The 24,449-nt window shown below is 39.7% G+C and overlaps 1 protein-coding gene and 1 pseudogene across 3 annotated transcripts in view; one reads left to right on the forward strand and one right to left on the reverse strand.

Annotated features, from left to right (window-relative positions):
* DOCK4 (dedicator of cytokinesis 4) overlaps window positions 1–24,449 on the reverse strand; it is a 530,859-nt gene that overhangs the window by 357,319 nt on the left and 149,091 nt on the right. The gene's annotated exons all lie outside the window — the stretch shown is intronic.
* On the forward strand, window positions 750–822 carry LOC133768346 (U2 spliceosomal RNA; annotated as a pseudogene).

The following is a 24,449-nucleotide window of genomic DNA, read 5'->3' on the forward strand; positions in this document are numbered from 1 at the left end:
GCTGTCAACTGCTGCCTCCCAGGGTGTACATTAGCAGGAAGTTGCATTGCAAGTGGAGCCAGAACTTGAATCAGGCACACTGGTACGGGATGTGTGTGTGTCCCAAGCGGCGACTGAATGCTACACTAATGGCGTATCCCAAGTATGGTGTTCAGCAGCCCAGAGTCTTTACTCTCAAGATTAGCTTCCTCACTGTTTACTTTATAACACAAAACAAGCGACAGAAAGCTTCAGAGCTTCATTTCTTTGTCCACAACAGGTGTACTCAGGAGCTAAGGGAATCTGTCTCAACACCTAGCATGATGTCTGACACAAAGCAGACACTCAAAACTGATCGTTTTTCCTCTCCCTTTAACTTGTCACTGTGTCTGTTTTAGCTTTCCTTCAAAACAGGAGATACAACCCCACAAATAAAATGTGGTATTTCCCTTCAGAATTTAAAGAGGCCCATCCTAAAAGACTTTAAAGAGCTATTCATGTCTGGATCAGTCTTGTTTTTGTTTAAATCATAAGAGAGGCCTCCAACAGAAGTAAAACAAATGCTTCCCTGAGCCTTGGTGGTGGTTGTGCTGCCATCCAATGCTAAGGTCACTGGGTTCATTTCCTGACCGTAAGTGAATGGGGCACAAATCAGATCAATGCTAAGAATGGTATTTACTTGTCCAATAGCCTTGTCTAGCATGCTGCCTAATCCACAAACCGGTTCTTGACAACACACACTTTTGGGTACTGGGTTTGAGTGTCTTCCAATCACTTCTCGGCCTTTTGGCTAAGATCAAGTGTAGTATCAAGTGAACTGGTCTTCCACATTGTCGAACAATTACTTAGGTAAAAAGACTAAAGGCAGTCATTGATAAGAACAACTTAAAACAGCAGGGCTAACAATATTTTTTAAAACAAAAGTCAAATGTGGGAATTCATTGTGGAGTCATTAACAAGAGGCGAGAACTCCAGCTTCCAACACGTACTTATTCTTTCACTGTTAACTTCCTTCTTAAGAAAAATTACTGAATTCAATTCTGAGTCTTGTTGCTGATTTAAAAGTCTATATATGTTTCCATGACAGTGCAATAAAAAACCCTGAAATTGTCCAAGTTTTGAAGCTACAGTGTCTATGGGATGCTTTTCTTTAGCTTAGTATTTAAAAAAAGAAGTACAAATGGCCAACCGATATGTGAAAAAGGTCCAACATCACTAATCGTCAAGAAAATGCAAATAAAAATGCAATTAGGTATCACTGCACCCTGTCAGAATGGCTATTATAAAAAAGAGAAAAATAAAAAATGCTGACTAGGATGTGGAGACAGTGGAACTCATCTACACTGCTCATGGAAATGTAAATTAGGAAAGCCAATATGGAAAACAGTATAGAGGTTTTCTTAAAAAAAAAAAAAACAACTAGAAACAGAACTGCCACTTGATCCAATAATCTCACTACTGAATATGGATATGTATGTGTGTGTATATTCACAAACACACACACACAATGGTTTCCTGTCATACATATAACATATCATATATATATGACCGGAAATCACTGTATCAAAAAGATACCAGCCATACCATGTGTATTTCAGCACTGTCTGTAGGAGCCAAGATACAGAATTAACCAAGGTGTCCATTATCAGACAAATGCACAGTGAAAATACGGAGTACATACAAAATGGAATACAATTCAGTCATAAAAAGGAATGAAATGCTGTCATTTGCAGTGAAATAAACTAGACACAGAAAAGAAAATATCACACATTCTTCATCATATGCGGAAATGAAAAAGCTCTCTATGAACACAGACGAGTAATGACTGGAGGCAGGGATAGGCAGAGGGAGCAGATACAGCTTGGGTAACAGGCATCAAACCAAGCTCTGTTGAAGGAGAAAGATCCTAGTGCCACACAGCACAGTGGAATGACTGCAGTTCACAATAACCTAGTATGCACTTTATGAGCAAATAAAAAAAGAAGCTCCAGAGCTCCAAACATAAAGTAGTAAAAGAAGGGCAAATGTTGATTACCCTGATTTGATCAATACACGTTATATACATGTATTGAAATGTTGCATGGCAGTCCATAAACATGTGCAGTTAATAGTAATTAAAACAAGTTGAAAAGTAATTTCTGATGATGGTACCATACAGAAAAATCTGTTACCTGTGAAGATCCTTTGTGACCTGGCGATATAGACTACTGGGTACACAGCTCTAAGAGTAAGATATATCTATTGCCCACAACTAAGAAAAAAAAGTAAATAAATAAATAAGAAAATATGAAGCATACATATATATATATTAATAGTATCTAAAAAACTTTACTATCTGAACAATACAGTTCTCTGCTGTACTTTTCTTACAGATAGAATAATGAATGAAATATTAGAAAATAAGGTGTTACTTTCTAAGATTTAGAAAATAAGGTCAAACAAAAGAGCAAAATTATGATGGATGGGAGTTATCAAGAAAGGTTTCTTTCCTGGTTGAATTACAAATTCATCCTAATGGGGTAAAGGTAAAAAATTAGGAATTAAGAATTCATCCTAGGGGCTGGTGCTGTGGCATAGTGGGTAAAGGCTACTGCCTGTAGTGCCGGCGTCCCATATGGCTGCCAGTTCAAGTCCCTGCTGCTCCACTTCTGATCCAGCTCCCTACTGATGCACCTGGGAAAGTATCCTATGATGGCCCAAGTCCATGGGCCCTGTATCCACTTGGGAGATCTGAAAGAAGATCCTGGCTCCTGGCTTCAGGTTGGTCCAGTTCTGGCCACTGCAGCCATTTGGTGAGTGAATGAGTGGATAGAAGATCTTTCTCTTTCTCTCTCTCTTTCACTCTCCCCATGTGTAACTCTGCCTATCAAATGAATGACTAAATCTTAAAAAAAAAAAAAGTTTCCCAATGGGGGTGGTAGGTAAAAAAAAACTCTCAGAGAAGATGGGTAGAATAGGACTTTTCAACAGCAGGTTTTATTAATATTATTAATATTATTAATTAATATTATTTATTTATTAATGTTATTAATATGATAGGGGATATGTTTAGAGGCACCAGATTACAAAAGGTGTTGAAATGTCTGCATAAAGTTATATTTTTAAATGCAGAACTGCCAGTGATATGAAATTATAGTCTTTTTAAATGACTTACTTTATTGAAGAGGAATAAGAAGATAGCAGAAAATGTGTGTGCTTACCACTTTTAATGCTGATTTATGAAGTAAGAAAACTAAGAAGCATTACAACTGATTTTAGAGAAACCATTACTAGGTCAGAAAAATATTACAGAAAAGAATGAAATTTTCTAATAGTCAAAAAATTAATTTGCTCTTGGCTACAAATATTTTTACAATAAACACTTGGGATCATGAAGGAAAAACCTTTGGAACTGTTCAAGTGATACTACATTATTACATGAGATGATTTTATATTGCAATGAAAAAAATATTCTGGCATTTTTAGAAAAGAAAAAAAAGTACTCTTAAATATTCCCAAGGGTATTTTATTTCTCAGAAATCTTACTTTTAATTAAAACCTTTAAAAGGTCTAACTAAATAACTCGACAGATATCTATGTTATAGATTTGTATCTATCCTCATACATATTTGTATAGTTATATGCTTAGCTAGACATATTTTTAAATATTATTTCTTGCTTTCCCTTCTCTCTCTCTTTGGGCATATAATATATTATAGATCTCTCAGGCTGCATTTCTTTGAAATTCATTATAAAGTTGTGCTATTTCAGTGAAGGATCCTTAGGCCTTTGCTGGGTTAGACATGTTTCAACTTATCCATTCACCATCTGCATCTTTATGCTCTATTGTAATGCCCTAGGAGCTACAAAACAGAAAGCTCTGTTGCTTCCCACTCACCCACCCGCAGTAATGCTGTTTCCTCCTGTACAAGCAGCTGGGCTGGTACAGCCACCAGCTCCCACCTCCTCACTTTGATAGGTTCCTGTATTTATTTCACACTCGTTGTCTCCAATGTTATTATTAAGCCCTTAATTCTTCCTCCCAACATTCTCATTTTACAGGTTAGCAATCCAAGGTCCAAGGAAATTTGCATAATTTATATCAATTATAAACTCAGTCTGTTTCAAAAATCAAGTACCAGAACACACCTGTATGATTCCAATTTCAAGTTCTACTTCTTTTATAAAAAAAAAAAATCTAATTATTTCAATGGCAGAAATAGAGGGACAGACAGACAGAGCTCCCATCTGCTGATTCTCCAAATGCCCACAAGGGCTGAGATTGGGCCAGACTGAAGCCAGGAGATAGGAACTTAATTCAGGTTTCCCATGTAGGTGGCAGGGACCCAACTACTTGAGCTATCACTTGCTGCCTCCAGGGGGCTGCAATGGCAGAAGGCTGAAATCTGGAGCAGAGCCAGGATTCGAACCCAGGCACTCTGATACAGGATGATGAGCAACCTGATCCTCAGCCTGCACCCCAGACCAAGTGCCTGCCCCTAGTTCTAGTTCTCCATTTTAATTCACCATACTATTAGGAGTTAAAAAAACTAAGTGGCGAGTCAGCTAAATGCTCCATTTCCCCCTACTCAGTGTTTATTCTTTTCAATTATTGTTATTTCAAAGAATTCATATAAGTTCCTATAATATGACTTAATTCTGTTAACTGTTCAAAGCCTGGAGCTAATAAAAGCACTAATGCTTACCATTCAGCCATAATTCAGGAAAGACAAGAGCAGACCATAAACCTTACTAATTATAGTACAATATTTGACCACTGCCAAGACCCTGGAGAGCTATTTATATTCTGCTCCTCAGATCAGGTTCAAGGGTTTTAAGTTCAAGGCAAGGACAAGCAAGGTGCCACAAACAGAAGTTTCGGCTGTAGACCATGCCACAAACATAAACACAAGGCAAGTAAAAAAAACACCCTTGTTCCCCACATTTTTAAGTGCATAGTGCATATGCCTATTTTAAAAGGATTTTTCTGTAAGAAACAAAATCATTCCACTCACTTTCTCCAACTCTGATCATATTTCTCAAAAGTCCAAGTGAAGTTAACCTGAACCCTCTTGTGATGGAAAATACCACTAACTCTAAAACCCCAACAAGGCATCATCCAGTGTAATTACAAAGAGTTACAAAGCATAATAATCATAAAGAAGGGGCTCTTTCCAAACACTTGGGAATACTCAACTTGGAAGACAAAATATGAGGTTGGGCATTTTATTTATTTATTTTTATATATATTTAAAAGGCAGCGAGATAATAAGGGGAAGAGAGACAGAGAGAGAGAAACAGAGGGAGAGAGATCTTCCATCAGCTGATCCACTCCCCAGATACCCACAAAGCCAGGAATGGGCCAGGTTGAAATCAAGAGCCTAGAGCTTCATCCGAATCTTCCACGTAGGTGGCAGGGACTCATATCCTTGAGCTATCACCTGCTACTTCCCAGTGTGTGTATTAGCAGGAAGCTGGGTCAGAGAAGCAGAGCAGGGACTGGAACCATGGCAGTCTGATATGGAATGTGGGTGTTCAAAGTGGCATCTTAACAGCTGCCCCAAGCTCGCCCAGAACATGAGGTTTTATTTGGATAGTTTATTTAAAATTGTCTCCCTTTCCCACTCAATGGTATGCATGGAATTACTAGCCTCTGCAAAAGCTGTTTTGTCTACCAGCAACTGTGGAAGAACAATCCAAGGAAAGGCACTGAGGTCAATATCATCACAGTCTGAGCCAACCAGTTGGGCTGAAACCTGACCCAAGCACACAGGTAAGGAGTGCAGAAGTGCAAACTGCCAAAAGGACGTGGGAGCTGCTCTTGGAAGAATGGATGCCAGTTGGGGGAGAAGTCAACCAACGTCAAGGAGCTCATCTATGAGTTTCTCCAGCTCCCACTGTGTGAAGCCATAGAGTATTTCTGATGAGCCACTCCTCTGAGGAAGGCAGGAGCTAAATAATGAGTTAAGGGATTCAAAGCAGTGAGATACATGCAATGAGTACCCCACTTCAGAACTGGGTCACAACATAATGCCTTGCTCAGCAACAATGGGCTTGTGCCTGCAAAATTGTACATTCCTTGCATAAAAGCTATTTAATACTGCTGTCCAACTTCAACAATGACAAGAACTATCATTATATACCTTTGTAAGTTGCCATTCTCCAAACCACAACTGACCTCAAGTTCCAGAGTAAAGAACCTCTCTTCTCCCAGTAATCCCAGCAGTAAAACCCCAAAGTTGTTGCCAAAAACAACACAAAAACCATGATTACATTAAGTGACTTTCAGAATCAGAGAGCTCTGATGTTTTTCTTTTCTGAAGTAGGAATTACTAACCAAAAAAATTCTACAAAACAATGAATGACAATTCTCTATTTTCCAGTTTTTGTGGGGAAAAAAAAGATTTTTTAACAATGCTGGATTTATTAGCCTCTGCCCTCAAATTAAGCCCTTTTAATTAAGCATAAGTCACTCACTGAATTTTGAATTACCTTATTTTACATTTATTTAGAAAATACTTGAGGTTAACTTATGAAAAACAAAAGGGAATATATTTTCAAAGTCTTGGCTCATATTCCAAAAGTGATTAAGGTAATTTAAGATATCTAATACAGGAAGTTAAGGTAAATTTAACTTGTTATTTTATTTACTTATTTTTACTTGAAAAGGAGAGTATGAGAGGGAGAGAGAGAGAGATATTGATTGATTGATTGATTGATCTTCCATCCACTGGTACACTCCCCAAATGCCCACAACAGCCAGGGCTGGGACAGGCGGAAGCCAGGAGCCCAGAACTTCATCCAGGTTTCTGTTGAGCCGTCATCGCTGCTTCCCAGATACATTAGCAGGAAACTAGATCAGAAGCAGAGGAGCCAGGGCTCAAATCAGCACCCGCATATGGGATACAGGTATCCCAAGCAGCAGCTCAATCACCTGTGCCTCAACACTCACCCTTCATTTTAAAAGCAAATATAAATAAAGAAATACAAAGCAAAAGAAAATAAAAGGATGAAGTAAACTGAAACTGGGAGTGAGCCTATCATCCCAGATGTATTCCATGTGTTCCTGCACAGTGCAAAATATCAAACAGAGAATTGGCTTAAAACTTTTCTTAAAGAAAGGTTAAAAGAAAAAGGTGATTATTGGCAAGAACATCGGGGTCCCTAAGATGAAAGCATAACAGCACTTGATATTAACTTCAAGGGACAGTTTTCCCTCCTGCCTTGCATCAAACTGCTCTGCCAGCTTTGCCTGGAAAGGGAGCAAAGTGGCAGTTGTTGAAGTGATAAGGCAGGGGAGAGCACCTGAGATTTCAGCTCCTCAGTCCCCTTTCAAGAGAATCTATTTTGTTTACTTATTCCATAACTGGCTTCTCCGTATGATAACATTTGGAGAAAAGTGTTACGGAGCCTTGTTTTAAACAATAAATCAACAAGGGCTGATAGAGTCAGGACCACAAGCGCTACTGAAGCAAAGGAGAATATGAGAATTTCTCCGTACAATAAATAAGTATATATTTAAGTACATTCATGCATCTAACGACAGGAATATGTTCTGGGAAATAGGTGGTCAAGGGATTTCATCATTCTGCAGATATCATAGTATACTCATAAAGTAAGACTATCATCATACACGTGGTTCATTTTTAACCTAACATGTCATTACATATACATTACATATACATACATTGTATGTATATATAAAATATATATTAAAAATGCATACCATATAATAGCAAATAAATGACACATAGCTAAAAACCTAAAGTGTTAAAACTACATGAAATACATTAAAAATGAACTAGGCAATGTTAATGCTTATTATCTGAACTCTCACTGGTGCATTCCCTACACCACACAGAAATGGAACTGTGAAGCATTTGGTGAGAATCCTACCCTCAGGGCTGGACTCACACTCAGTTCTTCACTTTCTGCATATTGTCACTTTCTGCATGTTGTCAAGTAGATTTACAAACAAGATTATACTGTTTAATTGATGGGCAAATGCTTTTAAGAGATATCCCAGTCAAGAAAACCAGGATTAAGGATAGAGATAAAGATGTTAAGCACATCCAAACAAAAACTGCTAGAACTGAAACTTTTGTGGTTAAAAGGGTGACAAAAATAAGTGTACACACACATGCTTGAAATAATCAAGAAAACTATTGGAAAAATTACTTATTATCATTGATAATGAATTGAGTCCTAGCTATAACTTATGCATTAAAAGAAAATACTAAAATAAGTTACTTAGATTAAAATACGGCAGGTTTTATTCCTTAAAATGGTTGCAATTAATTGCACATAAATTATAATAACAATGAGGAGAAAGATAATGAACTAGTTGGAAGCAAACCTTCAAATCCCTATATCATAAAGAATTAAGCTAAGGTTAAAAATAATAAAGCATATTGTGCTCACTAAAAATATAAGATTATATTATATGATTAAAGGGTTTATAACCTTAATAAAAATAAATGATAGTATATTTCAGCTTTATTTTATGCCAAAGAAATGTCTATTTTTAAATGCATTATAATTTGCAGAATAAAAGTATGTAATACATGGATATAAACTGTTAACAGAAAAGATATATGAGGAATTGGACTCAAATTTTTTTTTACCAATGGAGTCTCACTAATATAGAAGATACCATAAGAATTGTATAAAGTAAGAATATTGGGAAAATACTTGAATGGGTACTTGGCAAGAAGGATTTATAGTAGCAATGACAGTGCCTTATCTTTACTTTTCCCCATTCTGCTTTTTTTTATCCCTCTGTCTTTAACACTACCATGGCAAATGTGCTTTCATAACATACATAGTTGAGGTAATTATTTGTTTTTAATAAATCATTAAAATTTCTGTTATAAGGAATAGCAAACATTGCCTCCTCTACTCTAGATGGTTCTAAAAGCAATATGAAGTGATGAAATAATAGAACATGCCTAAATTATTTTCTTAATATGAATTACCTTAGCATAATTCACATTAAATTTAATTTGTGACCTTTCAGCTAAACCAATGCTGCTTAATGAGAATCTCTAGTATGTCTTTTCAGCTCTCTCAAATGCTTACTCTCCTGCATGGGGCTTCCACAGTGTAAATTTGTCACCTGCTCCCTGTTTTATTAACCCAATCATGAACACATTAAATATTGAGTCCCTTGAGCAAAGGGCTCATGTAGCCAATCCTCAGAGCTTTAATTTGGCAAGAGTCTTGACTATGGGTTCGTTTGCTGTCTCACTGGGGTTGTGGACAGATAATGAATTAGAAGACAATGAAGTAAGAAAGAGAGAAAAAGAAGAAGGGTGCAGGGGAATCTGGGAGCAGGTACTCTGAGTACACACCAGCAGGGATCAAAGTCTGTTTCCTCTTCTTCCTTCTGTGGCCCTAGGGATCACACATCCTGGGAACTGGAGAAGGAAGAAAGGGAGCTACAGTGCACAGAGGGACAAGATCTTGCCAAGACAGCCAAAGCTCTGGAGAAGCTGATTCAGTGAAAGGAAATTCTACTGTTAGTGATACGGTGTAACTAGGCAGTTGGTTAAAGTTTAGGTGAGCTGGAATTCTTTTACTCCTGCAAAGTAATGTTTCTCTCTTTAACTGTCAGTTTGATATGCCCACCTTCCCAGAATGCACCTGTCTCATCCGGGACCACAGCACATGCTAAGATCCCACATCATTTGTATATTCAATTGGGGTGCCACCTGCTACCTCATAAAAGAGAATGAGAGCGGGAAAGAGGTCTCTTTCCCTCAGTGACTATGCTTAGAGGTACCATATTCATTTTCTCCTTCTCTCTTTTATGGGCAGCCTTCATAGGATGGGCATAACTCTGTGTGGGGTAGCCAACATTCGCATGTGAATGTACACTTATGCCCTCATTGTTACATAAGTCTTGTTCCTATCTGCCTATATTACTAGTCTCTGCTTAGAATTCTTATCTCTGTGTGAGGCACCATCATGATGTGAGCATGAGCATCTTAATTTTTACTCCAGGTTCTTGCCTCACACAGAGATAAGAATTCTAAGTGGAGGCACTGTATGGACAGGATTTATTTAATGGTGAGGGAGAAAATACACATTCACAGGTGAGTAACACAGGTCATGAGTGGGTCAGAGAGAGAGAGAGAAAGACATGCCATAGTCTGTGGTGAAAAAAGAACTCTCCCCTGTTCTCTCCTTTTATGAGGTAGGAGGTGGCACCTTAACTGGACAAATGGGGTGAGGTCTTAGCATGTGTCCTGTCCTGGATGAGACAGGTGTATCCTGGGAATGTGGGCATATCAAGCCGACAGTTAAAGGAATAAACATTACTTAGCAGAGTTGTAAGAATTCCAGCTCACCTAAACTTTAACTGCCTGGCTATACCATATTATTAGGATGTCTGGGGTTTCCCAGTCTGACCTGGCCTAAAGTTCAGAAGACTCGGGAGGACAATTTTGTTTCAATTTTGCTTCAATTTTGTTCTGAGTAGAACACTCAAAAGCAAATGAAACCATGTTAACACCTTTAAACACATGTCACGGCTTCACATTCATAAAACTACATTTCAGCATTTCAGAATTTGTGAAATGAGTGAATATGAAATTATCATGGCAGAATTTAGAAACCTACACACTTTTCACCTGTCAAATCAAGTTGTGATGATAATAATTCTATGTTTTTCCCCTTTTAATAGAAAACTGATACACAATTATTTTACCAATTCACGATATGATAGCGTTAAAGATAATTCTAAGTCTACAGCCCTGACTATGCATCCCTGTCTCCTCAAAGAAGTCTCTCCAGGGAATCTAACAGGGATAGTTAACTAATGCAATAATCCTTCAATTAATATAAAAGCTGTTTTAGGATTTTAGATGAACACTTACTTCCAAAGGGGGGAAAAAAAACAGATTACAGTCTTGGATCATGGAAGTTGAGAAGTAGTTATAGAGATATAATCCCAATAGCTTTGTCTAAGACTTTAAGAAACCTTCTTTTTCAGATAGCTTGTACTAACCACTCACAACTACTGCTCTCAAAGTCTATACTATCTCAGAACAATAAGGAAGATGATTCACTTAGGAGGCAATAAAAAATGTTATTGCAACTTCATAGAAATATTTAACAGAAAAACTTAGAAAACATTGGTATATAGAAAGAATTAGGATAATTTTATAAAAGATTTATTTATTTATTTTGAAAGACAAAGTCACAGAGAAAAAGGTAGACAAGACAGAGAGATCTTCCATCTGCTGGTTCACTCCCTAGATGGCCTCAATGGCCAGGGCTCTCCTAGGCTGAAGCTGGGAGCTTCTCCAGGTCTCCCACGTGGGTGTCATGGGCCCAAACACTTGGGTCATCCTCTGCTGCTTTTCCCAGACCATTAACAGGGTCCTGGATCAGAAGTGGTGCAGCCAGGACATGAACCGGGGCCCATATGAGATTCCAGCATCACAGGTGGCAATTTAACCCACTACACCACTATGTTGGCCCTGTAAGACCGTAAGATCATTTCTAAGGTGCTCACTAGGAGGATCACAACATTCTGTTCAGGAACTGCACATTCTTGACATCATGTCCATGGGACATGCTTTATAGATAGGCACCACACACTCCATAAGGGGCTGCTAGTGTGTACGGAGAGACAGGTACACTTCCAATCTCTTGAAGAAATAAGAACAGACGATTGATTTTTTAAGCCATATAAAGATCAAAAAGCAAAATCTAGTAAGAAAAGATGGGCTTGAGTAAATGACTCATTTTCTCCTCCCAATCTGTTGGTGCCTTTCCCACAAAGTAATGATGATCACACATGTGTAAATCAGTAGTTCCAATAATCACCACTTTGGAAGAATCTGAGACTACAGCTCCACATACAGAAGGGACTGCAGCACACACTTTGGAGGACAGCTGCATCCCTACCCAGCTGACCGGCCCAGAGCCCTGGAGAGCTGCAGGGGTGGCTTACACGACCAAGCAGTTGCAGCCAAAAGAAGATGACAGCCACAATGGAAAAGACTGCTCCTGAGTGCCAGGCTCTGGCGGAGGAGGTAGCTACAGAACATACCCCAGGAGCAAGAAGCAAACAAGGCCTCATTCAAGAGAGCTGAGCCATGGGCCTGCTGCACACTGGCCTGTCACCTGTTTTCTACCATCCTATCCTCCCTCCAACACAGAGCAAGGATCAGCACAAAGCAAAAGCTTTAGAAGCTCTCTCTGGCCACTTTAAAAGAGGCCTTAACTAGTACTCCAACAGTATTTTTTTTCACTTTGTGTTGCTATATGGGGGCAAACTGTTGATATCGTTGCCTAATATATACTAAACTGATCTTCTGTATATAAAGAGAATTGAAAATGAATCATGATGTTATTGGAAGGGGAGAGGGAGCGGGGCGGGGGGAGGGTTGTGGGTGGGAGGGAAGTTTTGGGAGGGGGGAAGCCATTGTAACCCATGGGTTGTGCTTTGGAAATTTATATTCATTAAATAAAAGTTTAATTAAAAACAAAAGGCCTTAAAAATCCACTAAATATGTCCTTTATAAAGAATTATAAATGTAACATTCATAGCAGCTTTTCCCACATTCTTTTTGTGGAACACTATTATGGGAGGAAGTTAATAATGTTCCATGCACTAGAGAAGGTGTACATGAGTTTTAAAATGTCAACAGGTTCCTTTGCTGGAGAAGTTCCTAGAAGCTTTGTTATGTTAATCTTTACCAGGAATGTTCCAGAGGGAAATGAAGTGACCATGATAGTGGTGATGGAAATGATTACTCAATGCTTCAACTGAAGCCAGCCCAGCCTTGTTTCTTTGTCTTTGTGTGTGTGTGTGTGTGTTTGTAGATATTATATTTCTTTTAATTTCTAAAAATTTATTTATTTGAAAGGCAGAGAGAAAAAGAGAAACAAAGAGAGAGAGGGAAAAACAAAAATCTCACATCCGCTGTTTCACTCCACAAATATACACAGTTGAAAGTCCAGAGCTGGGAGCCAGGAACTCAACACAGGTCTCCACGTACCTGATCTACCCAGAGTGCACATTAACAGGAAGCTGGAACTAGAACTGAAGTTGAGACTCAACCTCAGGCATTCTGATACGGGAAGTGGATGTCCAACCAGCATCTGAATCCCCACACCAAATGCCCACCCATACAGATATTATCTTATTTAATTGTCATAGTTCCATGCAGTAGATACAATTACATAGTATAGAGATAAGAAAGTGAGGCTTAGAGAGATGATTTAGTAGGCATAAATTTGAACTCAAATCTGACCCAAAATATGTTGACACTCATTCATTCATTCATCCAATAAATAATTTACTTTGTGTAGGATACTCCTAATATGTATTATATCCGAATAAAAACTGACATCACCATATCTTTCCTCTGGCCAACTGCATAGTTTTTTTTTTCTTTTTTTAAACTTTTATTTAATGAATATAAATTTCCAAAGTACAGCTTATGGATTACAATGGCTTCCCCCCTCCCGTAACTTCCCTCCCACCCGCAACCCTCCCCTTTCCTGCTCCCTCTCCCCTTCCATTCACATCAAGATTCATTTTCAATTCTCTTTATATACAGAAGATCAGTTTAGTATATATTAAGTAAAGATTTCAACAGTTTGCCCCCATATAGCAACACAAAGTGAAAAAATACTGTTGGAGTACTAGTTATAGCATTAAATAACAGTGTATAGCACATTAAAGACAGAGATCCTACATGATATTTTTTAAAAATTAATTAATTTTCTATGCCATTTCCAATTTAACACCAGGGTTTTTTTTTTTTCATTTCCAATTATCTCTATATACAGAAGATCGATTCTGTATATAATTAGTAAAGATTTCATCAGTTTGCACCCACACAGAAACACAAAGTGTAAAAATACTGTTTCAGTACTAGTTATAGCATCACTTCACGTTAGACAACACATTAAGGACAGATCCCACATGAGATGTAAGTACACAGTGACTCCTGTTGCTGACTTAACAATTTGACACTCTTGTTTATGGCGTCAGTAATCTCCCTAGGCTCTAATCATGAGTTGCCAAGGCTATGGAAGCCTTTAGAGTTCGTATAGTTTTGAAAGTGTCAGGTCTACATGAGTTGAAAGCAATGTACAATGAATAACTTTTCCACTTTCGAAATAACTTCACTTTGTGTAAAGCAGAGTCAGTTTCAAAAGAGAAGAAGATTATAAGGCAAGTCACAGAAGTAGGGAGAAGGCAATAAACCATTGCAAGACAATTAATTTTGAAGTAAAAACTTTACATATTGTTCTTTACGAAAATGAAGGCTGTTGTCAACATTTATACAGTTAGCTTAGTGCTTCATGTGGCGTATCTTGAGGGACATATTGCAATGATCATGAAGATGTACTAACCTGTCTTTATCTCTGCTATATCTCCAATACCCAAAACAGTGATATGTTGAGTGATAGCCAAGATGGACTCTAACCTTCTGGCTGCAAGTACACGCACAGACAGTACATATTTTATGATGTGTGCTCAGTCCTTCCCGATAGCACAATAGTTTCCTCTGCCTTTACATCATGTGGATACTCAACTGGTACTGTGTATCTACGCTTGGTTTTCCCACAAAATGATGGAGAATTTATAAGCAAAAACCTAGTTTTGGTAGAGTCCACCTAAAGAAATAAAGCACACAGATTTCCCCAGTTTATAAGGCACCACCCTAGGCTAAGATATCTACAATCTTTTTCACTCTGACCCAATCCAAACTGCCTATCACAGAGATCAGAGCTCAAGAGAAGCCTTAAGATAAATCCAGGGGATCATAAATGCTGGGCAGCAGTGGGCACACACCAGTCCTTCTTTCCTGGCTTCCATCATCCTCCTGCTATACATGACACAATCACAAAAAAGGAAGAGCATCCCTATGGGACCTCTAGGGCTTCTCCATGTTTCATGTTCCACACAATGTTCTTTGTGTCTTATTTTACACTCTTAAAGATATAACAGACAAGCAATATAGGTAGATATTACTCATATTTTATAATTCTGCCAGGCTAGGGTTGGAGATGTAAAATGTTAACATAGCTTAAACAAATGGGATGGCAGAGGACATTTGTCAAATGACACTTAAGGGGACCCCAAATCTTTTTTTTTTCTTAAGACGAAAGGGCTATGTTTGACAGCTCCCCAGGTCATCAATCTTTCCTTCCCAGCTCATCCTTGCAGCAGAAGCACAGCTTTAGGAGATCAAGTTACAGCCATCAGACATGAAATGTGATTTGAAGATAAACTATGTGAGAAAACATGCCAGGCCCAGGGCAACTGCTTTGCTGGTGGCGGTGATGGCAGAGATGTGACATATGGGAGTCAGATGTAGCAGCAGCTCTGTGGCTCACAGCAGCAGCATTGTGGCTTGGGGTTGGCGGTGGCAGCAGCTCTCTTGTCAGACTAATCCTGCGGGGGTGGTTCTAGGAAATGTTCATAGAAATCTAGCCTGGAGCATGTGCCTGCATTCTCCCAAAAGTATATATGCCAGCTAATCTCCCGTGATACATCCCACTTACACCAGCAAGGGCGGATTCTGCTGTCTACATCAAAGAACTCTGGCAGATACAGGACTCTCTAGAAAGGAAAGGTTTTGAAATGGGTGATGATCTCAGCCAGCAGAGTAGAAATTTCACCAGCCAGTACCCTACCACTCTCCAATCACTCTGCAGGGACACTGAGCCAGGCTGTTTAGTTGAGGCTTATTTCAATCCACAAACATAATACAGATACCCCTTCTGGTCCCAGAAATTGTGCCTCCTCAAATTTACCTGTTGAAGATTCACCCCTAACACCTCAGAAGGTGACCAGATTTGGAGACAGGGCCCTTAAACGTGGGATTCAGTTAAAATGAGGCCAGTAGGATGCACCCTAAGCCAACCTGACCGGTGTCCTTAGAAGAGGAAGTATGAACTCAAAAAGAGACACTAGAGGCACTGGTGTTCAGAGAAAGGGTGCTATGAGGACAGAGAGAGAAGGTGGCAATCTGTAAGCCAATCAGAGATCTCAAGAAACCAAACCTGCTGATAGCTTGAGCTTGGACTTTTGGCCCTAGAACCATGAGAAAGTGAATTTCTGCTGTTTAAGCCTCCCAGTCTATGTTAGTTTGCTATGATAGCCCAAGCAGGCAAGTATAGCAGCATATAGAACAATCAACAGCCATGCCATCAGCAGAGTAGGTTCAAGCCAGCATTCTATCCGTTACGTTAGGAGGTGCAGGTGCAGTTTTCAGAAATTCATTAAACCAACTTTGAACTTAACTGTGTACCCTCCCGTCTCTAGCCACATCACAGACGGGTTGCTACCTTGATTCCCGCAACATGCCAGGATTTTTACTCACACAAGGGTATCTGTGGGTGCCCTTCCTCAGCCTGAGGCCACTTTCCCATACTCTCAATGCTGTTGCCTCTTTCTCAGCTCACAAGTCCTGAGACTTTGTGTCTCTCTTTGAGAGGCCATCCCTGACCACTGTATCGGACATTTTTTTCATCAGTACCTTTTCTTCAAATCACCTACCACAAGTTTAATTATTATTTTTATTGATTGGTATTTTGCTGTCTAACTAAGTAAAATGTAAACTCCATGAGGGAGAATACCATGTCTATGTTGGACATAAGGGTATTATTAAAGCCTAGCAAAGTACCTGGTGCCTAGTAAGTTCTTAACAATTAATGAAAAAAATCAGTGAACAGGCTGTCAAATTCTAGTCCATCCACTGAATGACTCTTGGCTGACCATAGAGATTCTCTAGGGAGTTTACTATTCTCCCAGGCTCTAGGAATAAGATTCTGATTCAAGTGGTCTAGAATGGCAGCAATTTAAGAAGATCCCCAGATGCCCCCTTGCACAGCTGGACTTGGAGCCATTGGATTAGGTGACTACCAAGGTTCAATTCAACACTAGGTCCTCATGATACTTTTGGGTTGTGCTGATGTTTTCTCTCAAGTTACAATACAAGCTATTCTAAGGTAAAACTGTTGATGAAATAAGTCATCATGTGATGTGTACAACGCAAGCACTTAAAATGAAACTTTTCTTCAAGTACAAACAAATAGACATATACTGATTCTCACAACTGAATCTAAAAGCAAATGCCCAGAAGTGGTAATTCTACTTGTGATATTTACTTTTAGGTGTCAATATGCTCGGGTTAAGTAATACCTGGATAGCCAGTAAAGCATTATTTCTGGACATGTCTATGAAGATTTTCCAAAGATACTGGAATTTTAATTAGCAGACAAAAGAAAGAACATTCTTATCCACTGTGATGTGAGCGGGCATTGCTCAATCAATTGAGAGCCCAAATGGGGTCTGCGCCGCGGCTCAATAGGCTAATCCTCCACCTGCAGCGCTGGCACCCCAGGTTCTAGTCCTGGTCGGGGCACTGGATTCTGTCCCGGTCGCTCCTCTTTCAGTCCAGCTTTCTGCTGTGGCCCGGAAGTGCAGTGGAGGATGGCTCAAGTGCTTGGGCCCTGCACCCCATGGGAGACCAAGAGAAGCACCTGGCTTCTGGCTTCAGATCAGCGCAGTGCGCTGGCCACAGCGTGCCAGCCAAGGCGGCCATTGGAGGGTGAACCAACGGCAAAGGAAGACCTTTCTCTCTGTCTCTCTCTCTCACTGTCTACTCTGCCTGTCAGAAAAAAAAAAAAAAAAAGAGCCCAAATGGGAAAAAACCACCTAGAGGAAATGCAAATGTTCTCTGTCTTGAAGCTGGGACATTCTTCTTATTTCAATTGCCCTGGACATCACAACTACAAGTTCTCTGGCCTTTGGATTCCAGGCCTTGCACCTGCATCTCCCCACACCCCCAGTTTTAAGGCTTTTGGCCTTGGACTGAGAGTTACACTATCGGTCTCCCTGGTCTGGCATTCAGACTGGGACTGAACCACGCAGGCTTCCTGGGCCTTCACCTTGCAGGGACACTACCACCGTGCTTCTCAGCCTCCATAATCATATGAGCCATTTTTCCCAAGTGAATTCTCTCTCATCTGGTCTGTCTAGACAGATAGAGATACAGACCGACAGAGTTCTCTCTTGAGAATACCAATTAATATGCTGGTGATATATAGGTTATAAATTTCTAGATGATTTCAGTTCACATATAAAAAGGATTCATTTCATTTTATTTGAGAGGCAGGGTGACAGAGACATAGGGAGAGGCAAAGAGAGAAAGACTCTCCATCTGCTGGTTCACTCCCCAAACGGTGGGCCAGGCCAAAGTTAGGAACCTGGAACTCCACCCAGTCCTCCCATGTGTGTGGCAGGGACAGATCCAAAGCCAGGAGCCCAGAGCTTCTTGTAGGTCTCCCACATGGATGCACGGGCCCAAGCACTTGGGCCATCTTCCCCTGTTTTGCTAGGCACATTAGTAGGGAGCTAGATCCGAAGCATTATAGCCGGACTCCAACTGGCACCTGATACGAGATACTGGCACTACTAGAGGCGGCTTAAACCTCTGGGACACAACGCCAGCAGCTTATTTCACTTTTTAAAAATCTCTTTTAAAACTGCTGTGCACTGCCTATTACTACATTTATGACAAGGGAAAATCATCACATTTATATAGGGAAAATAAAAAGATTCCTATTCCTAGATGTCAACTGGCTATAGTCATGCTACCAAACAAAGTTCACCAACATCCTGTTGTCGAGGAGCTGGTCAGAAAGCCCACTGAGGTGCTGTTTCCTCCTGAACAGTTGCCAAGAGTAATTCAAAGCATCCTGATAAAGGCAAGAGCCCAGAGTTTCAGTATGAGTCAGCTAGAAAGGAGTTCCCAGAGGAGGTATGACTCTGGCTAAGCCTTCAGGGGTTGGAAAATACCCTGAAAGGGAAAATAAAAAGTCTTATATACACTTACTGGGTGATAACTGATGGACTAAAAACAATTAAAATTGTGCAAATTAAAGAATAAAGTACTGGGTCTGCTGCCTGCTTCAAACAGCATTACTTGTAGGAAACAGGCAAGAACGAGTTTCCTGCCAGTTCTTCTAGAACTGATAGCTTTGACTTGTTTCCAGTACCTATGTGGAACAGGAAAACTCCCTGGAGCAGGATGGATGTACAAAACAAGCCTTCAAAAGCCACCACTTAAATCCCTAGGGGACTCTTAAATGCCTACTGCATTACACCCTGGACACCTATCTGTATGAACTCTGGTTATTTGTTGCCACTAGCAATTTAATGTTAGGGTTTTGGGGGAAAGATATTGAACGATTTAGACTGCACTATAACCACACACAATCTCAGCCCATTAATCACTGCACTTAGAGTATTCATCTCAAAGCAGGTATGTAATTATATACAGAGCCAAGAAAATTATCATGTCCCACACAACAAGGGAAAGGAAAAATGAACTGCAGAAAATATAATAAGTTCCACATTTCTTTGTTCCTACATAATCCATTGTTCATGTTTGTTTACTTGCTGTAGGGAGTTGTGCAAAAAAGGACTGGACTATATGTTCACAACCCATTATCACCAATTCATAATAGAGGATGACTGTGGTCTAAGTACAATTCTTTTGGGTCAACTTCCTCAATTGTCAAATGGGAATAGTGCCTATATCCCTTGTTGATTCCTTAAAAAAAAAAAAAGCATGCAATGTTAGAGCACCTTGTAATGACCTTTAAAGCTGTTCTCCTCGACTGCTTTGGGTCAAACAGGAAGACAGAACAGCACAATGGCTGAACGTCCCATCTGTCCTAGGAACATTACAATTCCATCCGTTCTGGGAACATGAATGTGGGCAAGTTATTAAACCTCTCTAGGCTTTTGTTTTCTCTGTTGTATGAGAGAGAGAATACTATGTATCCCATATTTTTTTGGTCAAAATTAAATAAAAGAATCCACATTGAGGATCTGGCACAGTTCTGAACACATTATAAATGCATACAAATTATTACTGTAATTATAACTTCAGTCTTAAGAAGCCATGAACAACCCAGAAAGCAACATGCCTTCTCTGAGTTCTGTATTGAGTGGGGGAGACCCATATTTTTGGAACAGAGGTGGTGTCTCCTCATCCTTACATCTCAACATTCCTCTTGCAATGCCCTACGTGGTCTGATCAATGAATGCTCCCATGATCCTTCTTGAAAATTCGAGGAAAAGAAAGGATCTCTGCCTGCCTTGCTTATACCCAAGTGTTTTACGGGGGAATTGCCTCTTTAAAAGGTAAGCATGAAATACCCAACCAAAACATTTAACAATGAAAAAGAAAAATATCACTAAGATGATATTCCGACTTCTATCTCCAGTCCTTCACTCTGCCACAAAACAGGTCTCCCTGAGAGCAGCACATGTCTGACATTTAAAATGCACTCCGGAGTCCCTGAAGTAACACTGGCTGGCTGTTCCAAAAACCCCAATGATGATGTGTTATCTGACACTAGTACTGCCAGACAGTGAACAAACCAAGCAAATTTCTGTCATCAGGTGATGATGGCTTAGTATAGCCATGAAGAATGAATGAATGTTTGCTCTCTATGCTAAACACAGTTATGATATTCACACTTTCTCTTAGCTTTTCATCCAAGCACTCACTCAACGCACCCTAAGTGAAACACACAATTCTTGCCTTCAAGGAGCTCTCTGCCTAATAAGGGAAACTGCACAGAGTCATGGATAAAAGGTGGGACTTCAGAGGAACATTGTGGTGCAGCAGGTTAAGGCACTACTTGGGATACCTGCAAAGTATCAGAGTGCCAGTTAGAGTCCTGGATCCTCTGTTTCCTATCCAGTTTCTTGCTAATGCACTTGGCAGGCAGCACTCCATGGCCCAATCACTTGAGTTCCTGCCTCCCACTTGAGAGACCTCGATAGAGCTCCTGTCTCCTGGCTTTGGCCTGGTCTAGCCCTGGCTATTGTGGGTATTTAGGGAGTAATCCAGCAGATCTCTCCCTCTCTATCATTCTGCCTCTAAATTAATAAATCTCTCTCTCTCTCTGTTTTTGTTTGTTTGGTTGGTTGGTTAAAGGTAGGACTCTAGGGTCAGCATAACTTATCTGAATCCCAGTTCTATCTCTTGTTTGAAGACTTAGGGGGAAATTAGTTTAACCTCTCCAATTCTCAGTTTTCTTATCTGTAAAATAAAGGAAATCATACCTATCTCATAAGTATGTTTTAAGGACTAGATGAAATCACATACAACAGTACAAAGGCATCTTACACAGAATTTTTTGGTTTTAAAAACACATCTGCCTTTATTGCTTCCATTAGTATGGGTGATGGTAGCCCTGGTGGATGTGCAATGACAAAAACATTTGTGGGCTGATGTCACAGCACAGATGAAGGGCACCCAATCTAGTGGTAGAAAACAGAACATGCTTCCTGGAAAAGGATACACCTACCTAGAAATTGTGAAACAGACAAGGAAGATGGCACAGCAAAGAACAGAAAACAAAAATGCTAGGCACACTTAGACATGGGCAAATAGTCACACAGTAAGCAAACTGAGGAACAGCGGGACATAAAGTGAAAAATTGGACTTGTTTTCCACAGAAATTTACAGTATTGTTTTAAATCATGGGTGTTATTTTAATGCTGTTTTTAATTTTTATTTTATGAGTCCTTAAATTTTTGAATAACATGTAATATTTGAACATGTTCACGGGGTACAGTGCAATAAATTTAACACATATGCATAGCAAAAACCAATCAAAGCAGACAACAAGCCTTCCATTTCCGTATCTTTTCTTCATGTTTGGACCCCATCAGTTCCTGTCTTCAGTTCTTCATATCCTCTGTAACTACATTGTTAACTAATTGTTAACTACAATTGCCCCACCAAGCTGTGGAACACTAGAACTTGTTATTGCTGTGTTTTGGCACCCATTATCCAACCTCTTTTATCCCTTGTACCTTACCCTTCCCAGCCTTTAATAATCACTATTCTAAATGCAGATCAACTGGGGTTTTTTAATACCCACAAATGAAAGAAAAATATGGTATTGTCTTTCTGTGTCTGGCTTATCTCACTTAGCGTAAAGATCTCTAGTTTTATCACCTTTGCTGCACAAGTCAGGATTTCTTTTTTTAATGGCTTTTAATAAGATTTCAAAAGTATATACACCACATCTTATTTATTCATTCATTAATTGATGGATACATAGGTTGATTCCATATCTTGGCTACTGTGAATAGAGCTGCAGTGAACATGGGATTCAGGAATTTCTTTCATATGCTGATTTCAATTCCTTAGTACATACACCCAGAGGTAGAATAGCTGGGTTGGAAGATAGATCTACTTTTTTTTTTTTCCAGAAACTTCCACACCATTCTCCATAATAGCTATACTAATTTTGCATTTCCACCAACAGTAAGTAAGCATTCCCTCTTATCCATATTCTCATCAGCACTTGTTATTTTTTGTTTTTATTATACCAGCTATTCTAACTGGAATTAGATTATTACCTCACTGTAGTTCAGATTTGCATTTCCCTACTGGTGAGTAATATTGAGCAGTTTTTCTTGTATTTGTTAATCATTCATATTTCTTCTTCTGAGAAATGTCTATTCAGATCCTTTGCCCATTTCTCAACTGGATTGTTTGCTTTTTGGTGTTTTTTTTTTTTTTTTTGAGTTCCTTATATATTCTCAATATTAATCCTTGTCAGATGCAGAGCTTAGAAATATTTCCTCCCATTCTATTCGTTGTCTCTTCACTTTATTATTTCTTTTGCTTGGCAGAAAGTTCTTCATTTGGTATAGTCCTGTTTATCTATTTTTGCTTTCGCTACCTTTGTTTTCATGGTCTTCTTACCCAAAAACTCATTGCCTATACCAGTGTATTGAAGTCCTTCCCCTATATTTCCTTCAAGTGATTTTATAGCTTCAGATCTTATATTTAGATCTTTCACCCATGTTGAATTGATTTTTGTATAGGGTGAGAGGTAAAGCTCAAGTTTTGATCTTCAGTATATAGATGTCCAGTTTTCTCAGCACATTTGTTGAAGAGACTATCCTTTCTCCAGTGTATGTTTCTTGGCACCTCTGTCAAATATATATAAAACGATTAATTTCTGGTGTCTCTATTCTGTTTCATCGGTCTATGTGTCTATTTTTATGCCAGTACCATGCTGTCTTGGTTTCAATAGCCCTATAGTATGTCTTGAAATATGGAACTGTAATGTCTCTAAACTTGTTCTTTTTTTGTGCAAGGTTGGTTAGGCTACTCAGGGTCTTTTGTGCTTCCATAGGGACTTTAGAATTTTCTTCTGATTCACTTTAATTTTCTTCTTCTTCTTCTTCTTCCCCCCCCCCCCCCACAGGCAGAATGGATAGTGAGAGAGAGAGAGAGAGAGAGAGAGAGAAAAGTCTTCCTTTTTGCCGTTGGTTCACTCTCCAATGGCCGCTGCGGCCGGCGCATCTCGCTGATCCGAAGCCAGGAGACAGGTGCTTCTCCTGGTCTCCCATGTGGGTGCAGGACCCAAGGATTTGGGCCATCCTCCACTGCCTTCCCGGGCCATAGCAGAGAGCTGGCCTGGAAGAGGGGCAACCGGGATAGAATCCGGCGCCCCAACCGGGACTAGAACCCGATGTGCTGGTGCCGCAAGGCGGAGGATTAGCCTGTTAAGCCACAGCGCCGGCCTGATTCACTTTAATTTTATTCATTTATCTGAAAGGCAGATTATCTATCTATATATCTATCTATTTATCTATTTATAAAGAGGGGGAGAGAGAGAGGGGAGAGGGAGAGAGAGAGAGAGCAAGATCCAGCTCCCATGTTCTCATTCACTCAAATAATGCCTGCAATACCTGTGAATGGGGCAAGCCAAAGCCAGGAGCCCAGAACTCAATCTGGATACCCCATGTTGGCAGGGACCCAACTACTTGAGACATTACATGCTGCTTCCCAGGGTGCATGTTAGCAGGAAACTGGAATCAAGAGCAGAGTCAGGACTCGAACCCAGGCACTCCAATATGGTATGTGGTGTTTTTAACCAGTGTGCCAAAAACCTTCCCCCATCCAGTTATTTTTTTATATGAGTTTTGATCTTAGTTGGAAGGTGATGTTGATCATTTGATGGACCGGAGCAGTTACAGAAAAGAATCACAATTTAACAAGTTCATTTTAAAGGCAGTATGGAAGATAGTAGATGAGATGAGAAACACAGTAAGACTAGACAGGAAGCAGTTATAATAGTGGGCAGGAATTCATCAAATCAAATTTATGGGATGACAGAAGGGTTAAGAGAGTATGACTAGTTAAAAAGGTATTTAAGGAGTGGACTTAGAAGCAGATGAGAATCTTAGATAGAGGAGCGAGAGGAGAAGGGATAGGGTGATTTCACCATTCCAGGCTTAGGCAAGCATATCACGGATGATGTCATTAACTGCGAGGAACTGTGGAAAGGATATTCCTCTGTGGGAAAAGAGAAGTTGAGTTTTAGTCCTAATGAATTTTAGAGTCAGGAGAATACACAACTGCCTGTATTCTGAGTACTCATCTAGGAGTTCCAGATTCCCAGGAAACAGCTCT

This window comes from Lepus europaeus, chromosome 1, assembly GCF_033115175.1.
Source record: "Lepus europaeus isolate LE1 chromosome 1, mLepTim1.pri, whole genome shotgun sequence".
Taxonomy (NCBI): Eukaryota; Metazoa; Chordata; class Mammalia; order Lagomorpha; family Leporidae; genus Lepus; species Lepus europaeus.